Raw genomic sequence first — 9,256 nt, 5'->3', positions numbered from 1 at the left:
AGGACTGAGTTACAGGACTGAGTTACAGGACTGAGTTACAGGACTGAGTTACAGGACTGAGTTACAGGACTGAGTTACAGGACTGAGTTACAGGACTTCACACAGGAACGATGAATCCTTGGAAGGGACTGACGATAAAAGAAAGACAGTTATATGGTAGCTGTCCTGTTGATGAACCATGCTCCAGGGATGAAGCTGTGTCTGGGACCTGAAGTCTAGCTCCCAGAGGTAACACCTAGGATTTAGCATGGAATTCTAACAGGGTTGGGTTGGTTCTCTATCCAGTCAATCACATTATGTTTGTTGTTGTAAAGGCTGTGAATATCTGTATAAATTAAACAATTACACAGTGAAGTAAAACCATTTTTGTTTAAATGAAGAAAAAAAGTACAACAACATCAATGAAAATCCTCATGAGACAACTTCTCTACCTTAAACTATAACTTAATAAGAAATAACGTAACACAGTGACATAGATATTTCAGATGGGAGTGACGTGGCGTAGAGGAAGGCTAGAACCGTCTGTACTGTAATATGGCCAGGAGTTTTCCCTGTCAATGGAACGGGTATAACTTTGGGGCGAAGGTACGAACAGAGGCAGAATGAGGACGAGAAAGATTTCAGAAAAAGGCAGGTACTGTAGGCTACCTGTAAAACAAATGGTACACACCAAACACACAGCCTTCCTTGCAACTAATGAGTAAGAAATATACAAACCAAAAAATATCAGACCTGACACATACAGTGCATTCGGAAAGTATTCAGGCCCCTTGACCTTTTCCACATTTTGTTACGTTACAGCCTTTTTCTAATATATATATATATATATATTATTTTTTTCTTCTCTTCTTCTCATCAATCTACACACAATACCCCATAATGTCAAAGCAAAAACAGGTTTTTCAAAATTGTTTAAAATGTATAAAAAAAAACAACAACTAAAATATCACATTTACATAAGTATTCAGACCCTTTACTCAGTACTTTGTTGAAGCACCTTAGACAGCGATTACAACCTTGAGTCTTCTTGGGTATGACGCTACAAGCTTGGCACACCTGTATTTGGGGAGTTTCTCCCATTATTCTCTACAGATCCTCTCAAGCTCTGTCAGGTTGGATGGGGAGCGTCGCTGCACAGCTATTTTCAGGTTTCTCCAGACATGTTAGATCAGGTTCAAGTCCGGGCTCTGGTTGGGCCACTCAAAGACATTCAGAGTCTGGTCCCGAAGCCACTCCTGCATTGTCTTGGCTCTGTGCTTAGGGTCAAACACACAGCCAAACACACAGCCACTTTCCTGCCGGAAAGTGAACCAGTCTGAGGTCCTGAGTGCTCTGTAGCAGGTTTTCATCAATGATCTCTCTGTACTTTGCTCCGTTCATCTTTCCCTCGATCCTGACTTGTCTCCCAGTCCTTGCAGCTGAAAAACATCCCGACAGCATGATGCTGCCACCACCTTGCTTCACCGTAGGGATGGTGCCAGGTTTCCTCCAGACGTGACGCTTTGCATTCAGGCCAGAGAATCTTGTTTCTCATGGTCTGAGTCCTTTAGGTGTCTTTTAGCAAACTCCAAGTGGGCTGTCATGTGCCTTTTACTGACGAGTGGATTCTGTCTGGCCACTCTACCATAAAGGCCTGATTGGTGGAATGTTGCAGAGATGGTTGTCCTTCTGGAAGTTTCTCCCATCTCCATAGAGGAACTCTGGAGCTCTGTCAGAGTGACCATTGGGTTCTTGGTCACCTCCCTGACCAAGGCCATTCTCCCCCGATTGCTCAGTTTGGCCGGGCGGCCAGCTCTAGGAAGTCTTGGTGGTTCCAAACTTCTTGCATTTAAGAATGATGGAGGCCACTGTGTTCTTGGGGACCTTCAATGCTGCAGAAATGTTTTGCTACCATTCCCCAGATCTGTACCTATCCTGTCTCATGGCTCTACGGACAATTCCTTCTACCTCATGGTTTGGTTTTTGCTCTGACATGCACTGTCAACTGTGGGACCTTATATAGACAGGTGTGTGCCTTTACAATCATGTCCAATCAATTTAATTTACCACAGGTGGACTCCAATAAAGTTTTAGAAACATCTCAAGGATGATCAATGGTAAACAGGATGCCCCTGAGCTCAATTTCAAGTCTCATAACAAAGGGTCTGAATACTTATGTAAATAAGGTATTTATTTTTTTGAAATTTTAGTACATTTACCAACAAAGAAAAGCCTGTTTTCACTTTGTCATTATGGGGGTTTTGTGTGTAGATTGATGAGGAAAAAAAAGGTTATTTAATCAATTTTAGAATAAAGGCTGTAACGTAACAAAATGTGGGAAAAGTCAAAGGGTCTGAATACACTGTGAAGGTCACTGACACACAGTAGCTTCTCACTACGCTATAAGAAACCGCTCGCTGAGAAGCTTATCGTGTTGTTGTTGTCGTCTATTAGACTACGAAAAGCAGGGCGTGTAGTAGTGTACGTAATTAGAAAGAAATGATTGAATCACTAACAGCAAAATAGTTATTGAATGATCGTCAGTCTTTAGCACGCCCGCTCAGACGCCTTTGTCGCAGGTCATGACCCCATTCTTTACTGTGAGAGGACAAACCAGTCAAACTTTACTCTGTCCTTAAACCCTGAAGTTCACAGCTTTACTTTCAAAAAAAATAAAAAATAAAGGTTATAGGCCTACTGTAGGTACTGTGACATCAAGCAACATCAATTCTCCCTTTCTTTGTTTCATATTTATAGGCTGTAACAGTTAAATAAACAAAAATCATCTATAAATACAAATCAAACGTGATGAATCTGTCTCCAATCAAGAGGCATGTTGAAAATGACAAACGTTAAGATTCATTCTAATTCAACCAACTTCCATCATGTTGAGACTTTTTCCACAAAATAAAATTTCTAACAACAACAAAAAAATAATGATCTCCCTTTTCTTTCCTTCGTTCCCTCACCCTTGAGGAGCTTCCGAAGACACACCTCAACAAAGACGCCATTATCAACCACAGACACATGAAGCTAAAGTGTGATTCACTACCGGTACAACATAAGCTACTAACAAGGCTACTGATTGGCTGACGGAGGGTTCTGGGGGCGGGGTCAAAGTGAAGGCGTGACATGGTGGGGGGGGCGTTTCCATGGCGCTCCAAATCCTGTGTCATCAGGGGTCGAGCCGTGGCGGGGGGCGATGATGTCACACCGGCATCTCGGAGGCGTCGGAGAGTCCGAGGAGTAGGGCCTCTTCTGGTGTCAGACCGCTCTTCAGTGTCCGTCTCACTACACACACACACACACACACACACACACACACACACACACACACACACACACACACACACACACACACACACACACACACACACACAGAGCAAGGTATCATTATACTGATCCTAGAGAGTTACACAGTGAGCAGGTTTTTGTTCCAGCCCAGCACTACTACTAACAGGATAGAATAAAAGTTGTCGTGCAGCCAGAGTCTTATGATTGGTTCCTGGTGTGAGTAAGAGTGAGTGAGGACATACGTGATTTGCGGTTGGCTCGTGACCTCCTCCGCTCCCGGGGCACTGCCCTCTGACTGGGGCCCTGAGTGGCTGACCTCACGATGCGATCCATGATCTCATCAGCCTCATCGTCACCTGACCTCTGGGACTCCACCGACGACGGGGGTATCGGTGCCTGGTGTACACGACCTGGTGGAGGGAGGGAGGGGGGAGGGAGGGAGGGTAGGTAGGGAGGGAGGGAGGGAGTGTAAGGAGGGAGGGAGGGTAGGGAGAGAGAGAGAGAGAGAGAGAGAGAGAGATGGAGGGAGGGAGGGAGGGAGGGTAGGGAGGGAGGGAGTGTAGGGAGAGAGAGAGAGAGAGAGAGAGAGAGATGGAGGGAGGGAGGGAGGGTAGGGAGGGAGGGAGGGAGGGAGGGTAGGGAGGGAGGGAGGGTGTAGAGAGAGAGATGGAGGGAGGGAGGGAGAGAGAGAGAGAGAGAGATAAAGGGAGGGTAGAGAGAGAGAGAGTGAGAGGTTTAACGAACATAATCATGTGTACCTGCCTGTGCGTGTGTGCGTGCGTGTGTGTGTATGTGTGTGCGTGCGTGCGTGTGTGTATGTGTGTGCGTGCGTGTGTGTGTCTGTGTGTGCGTGCGTGCGCGTGTGTGCGTGCGTGTGTGTGTCTGTGTGTGCGTGCGTGTGTGTGTGTGTGCGTGCGTGTGTGTGTGTGCGTGCGTGTGATCTCCCTCACCCCCTCGGCCTGGCCGTGACCTGGTACGTGTGCGTAGCCCCGGCACCCCTGATGTCTCTCTGTCGCCGCCCTGAAGGCTGGTCTTCAGTACTGCCTTCATGAATTCATGCTCTGCAGCATCCTCAGCATGGCCCAAACCCTGAGGCTGCAAGCTCTCCACCCCGCCACCAGGGGCACTAACATTCTGCCCTGCAGACTGGGGTGGAAGAGAGAGACAGAGAGAGAGAGAGAGAGAGAGAGAGAGAGAGAGAGAGAGAGAGAGAGAGAGAGAGAGTGTTAGAATCCACACATAAATAAATGAAACCTCTCAAACAGTACAGAATAAAAACTAGCTTCACAGGTGTTTCTTGATGAAAACAGTACTATCGTTGTTAGATAGATGACTACAACACACAGACCAGGGTTGACAGAGGAACACGTTAAAGAGACATTAGACAGGGGTGGGGGAGGTCAGTGAAGGGAGAGTCATGACAGTGGACACACGTTCATGCATGTGCAAAGACACACACACAGAATCAGACAGTGATACCTCTATTTCCTCTTCTTCATCAGACTACGGGGGAGGAGGAGGAGGAGGAAAGAGCGAAGAAGAGATTAGCAGAGAAGAATGAAAGAGATAGAGATGGAGAGAGAAGAGAAACAGAGAAGAGAAGAACAAGCAGAGAAATGAAGGAGGATCCTCCATATGTGACCCTTTCTGGATTTACACTGAGAGTAACCTTTAACCTTTCAACTACAGGGTTCACTTCACACACACACACACACACACACACACACACACACACACACACACACACACACACACACACACACACACACACACACTTCCTGCATATTTTCCTCCAACATTTTGTTCTCAATTACATACTGTATTCATCAGCAATTTCTACAGAGATCAGAGAAGAAGATCAGAGAAGAAGATCAGAGAAGATCAGAGAAGAAGATCAGAGAAGAAGATCAGAGAAGATCAGAGAAGAAGATCAGAGAAGAAGATCAGAGAAGATCAGAGAAGAAGATCAGAGAAGAAGATCAGAGAAGAAGATCAGAGAAGAAGATCAGAGAAGAAGATCAGAGAAGATCAGAGAAGAAGATTAGAGAAGATCAGAGAAGAAGATCAGAGAAGATCAGAGAAGAAGATTAGAGAAGATCAGAGAAGAAGATCAGAGAAGATCAGAGAAGAAGATCAGAGAAGAAGATCAGAGAAGAAGATCAGAGAAGAAGATCAGAGAAGATCAGAAGATTAAGAAGTCTTAATTAGAGTCTTCAAACACTCGTATGATGTTATTATACATTAGTACAACAACTAGTATATAATCTATGGTTTATATCTAGTGTTTAGTTTAACAACTAGTATATAATCTATGGTTTATATCTAGTGTTTAGTTTAACAACTAGTATATAATCTATGGTTTTTATTTAGTGTTTTAGTTCAAAATGGATTTTGTGATTTTTGACTGTTTTAAAACTCTTACTAAAGCTGTTCTTACTAGAACAAAAGGGTTCTTCGGCGTGCGTGCGTGTGCGCGTGTGCGTGTGTGCGTGTGCGTGTGTGTGTGTGCGTGTGCGTGTGTGTACTCACGGGCGCGTTGACGTCCATGATCATCTTCCCGCGGGTCTTGTTGCGTTCGCGGTGGTCGGCTCGTTTCTGTTTCTGCTGCAGGACGCGGTCGCGGGTGGTCCGGTACTCCAGAGCAAACTCACTGAGGATCTTACTGAACCGATGGACACTGATCTCCCTCACACCGTAGGCTGGGTGGCCCAGGTACAGCAGAAACGCATGGAACCTAGAGGAGAGGGCATGTTAGTGCAGAGCCCTGCATTCCACATCCAGTACAATTCACTAGTACAATTCACTAATACAATTCACTAATACAATTCACTAATACAATTCACTAGTACAATTCACTAATATAATTCACTAATACAATTCACTAGTACAATTCACTAATACAATTCACTAATACAATTAACTAATACAATTCACTAGTACAATTCACTAATACAATTCACTAATACAATTCACTAATACAATTCACTAGTACAATTCACTAATACAATTCACTAATACAATTAACTAATACAATTCACTAGTACAATTCACTAATACAATTCACTAATACAATTCACTAGTACAATTCACTAATACAATTCACTAATACAATTCACTAATACAATTCACTAATACAATTCACTAATATAATTCACTAATACAATTCACTAGTACAATTCACTAATACAATTCACTAATACAATTCACTAATACAATTCACTAATACAATTCACTAATATAATTCACTAATACAATTCACTAGTACAATTCACTAATACAATTCACTAATACAATTAACTAATACAATTCACTAGTACAATTCACTAGTACAATTCACTAATACAATTCACTAATACAATTCACTAATACAATTCACTAGTACAATTCACTAATATAATTCACTAATACAATTCACTAGTACAATTCACTAATACAATTCACTAATACAATTAACTAATACAATTCACTAGTACAATTCACTAATACAATTCACTATACAATTCACTAATACAATTCACTAGTACAATTCAACTAATACAATTCACTAATACATTAACTAATAAATTCACTAGTACAATTCACTAATACAATTCACTAATATAATTCACAATATACAATTCACTAATACAATTCCTAATATAATCACTAATATAATTCACTAATACAATTCACTATATAAGTCACTAATACAATTCACTAATACAAATTCACTAGTACAATTCACTAATACAATTCACTAATACAATTCACTAATACAATTCACTAACTCATACAATTCACTAGTACAATTCACTAGTACAATTCACTAATACAATTCACTAATACAATTCACTATACAATTCACTAGTACATTCACTAATATAATTCACTAATACAATGCACTAGTACAATTCACTAATACAATTCACTAATACAATTAACTAATACAATTCACTAGTACAATTCAACTAATACAATTCACTAATACAATTCACTAATACAATTCACTAGTACAATTCACTAATACAATTCACTAATACAATTAACTAATACAATTCACTAGTACAATTCACTAATACAATTCACTAATACAATTCACTAGTACAATTCACTAATACAATTCACTAATACAATTCACTAATACAATTCACTAATACAATTCACTAATATAATTCACTAATACAATTCACTAGTACAATTCACTAATACAATTCACTAATACAATTAACTAATACAATTCACTAGTACAATTCACTAATACAATTCACTAATACAATTCACTAATACAATTCACTAATACAATTAACTAATACAATTCACTAATATAATTCACTAATATAATTCACTAATATAATTAACTAATACAATTCACTAGTACAATTCACTAGTACAATTCACTAATACAATTTACTAATACAATTCACTAATACAATTCACTAATACAATTCACTAATAAAATTCACTAATACAATTCACTAATACAATTCACTAATACAATTCACTAATATAATTCACTAATATAATTAACTAATACAATTCACTAGTACAATTCACTAATACAATTCACTAATACAATTCACTAGTACAATTCACTAGTACAATTCACTAATATAATTCACTAGTACAATTCACTAATATAATTCACTAATACAATTCACTAATATAATTCACTAATATAATTCACTAGTACAATTCACTAGTACAATTCACTAATACAATTCACTAATACAATTCACTAATACAATTCACTAATACAATTCACTAATATAATTCACTAATACAATTCACTAGTACAATTCACTAATACAATTCACTAATACAATTAACTAATACAATTCACTAGTACAATTCACTAGTACAATTCACTAATACAATTCACTAATACAATTCACTAATACAATTCACTAGTACAATTCACTAATATAATTCACTAATACAATTCACTAGTACAATTCACTAATACAATTCACTAATACAATTAACTAATACAATTCACTAGTACAATTCACTAATACAATTCACTAATACAATTCACTAATACAATTCACTAGTACAATTCACTAATACAATTCACTAATACAATTAACTAATACAATTCACTAGTACAATTCACTAATACAATTCACTAATACAATTCACTAGTACAATTCACTAATACAATTCACTAATACAATTCACTAATATAATTCACTAATACAATTCACTAGTACAATTCACTAATACAATTCACTAATACAATTAACTAATACAATTCACTAGTACAATTCACTAGTACAATTCACTAATACAATTCACTAATATAATTCACTAATACAATTCACTAATACAATTCACTAATACAATTAACTAATACAATTCACTAATATAATTCACTAATATAATTAACTAATACAATTCACTAGTACAATTCACTAGTACAATTCACTAATACAATTTACTAATACAATTCACTAATACAATTCACTAATACAATTCACTAATAAAATTCACTAATACAATTCACTAATACAATTCACTAATACAATTCACTAATATAATTCACTAATATAATTAACTAATACAATTAACTAATACAATTCACTAATACAATTCACTAGTACAATTCACTAGTACAATTCACTAATACAATTCACTAATACAATTCACTAATATAATTCACTAATATAATTAACTAATACAATTAACTAATACAATTCACTAATACAATTCACTAATATAATTCACTAATATAATTCACTAGTACAATTCACTAGTACAATTCACTAATACAATTCACTAATACAATTCACTAATATAATTCACAAATACAGTTATTTTCAATTAGCATTGCTAGAAAATTCTCCAAAAAATGCAAGCCATCCTGGACGTTTCTAAATTATCAGCAAAAAAATCCATTTAAAAACCGTTCGGATAATTTTTTTATACGGATCTTCAAAATAGTTAACTACCTTTTTAATGCAATGCATAAGTACCATGCCTAACATGCACCACATCCTGCCTGGGA

General features: G+C 38.0%; 1 pseudogene; it reads right to left on the bottom strand.

The window, feature by feature from the left end:
• Positions 1–2,172: 2,172 nt before the first annotated feature.
• The window catches only part of LOC115190928 (FH1/FH2 domain-containing protein 3-like), a 29,037-nt pseudogene continuing 21,953 nt past the window's right edge, over positions 2,173–9,256 (bottom strand).

This window comes from Salmo trutta, unplaced genomic scaffold, assembly GCF_901001165.1.
Source record: "Salmo trutta unplaced genomic scaffold, fSalTru1.1, whole genome shotgun sequence".
Classification (NCBI taxonomy): Eukaryota; Metazoa; Chordata; class Actinopteri; order Salmoniformes; family Salmonidae; genus Salmo; species Salmo trutta.
Note: the sequence above shows the minus strand (reverse complement) of the source record. Positions and strands in the feature narration are given on the sequence as shown.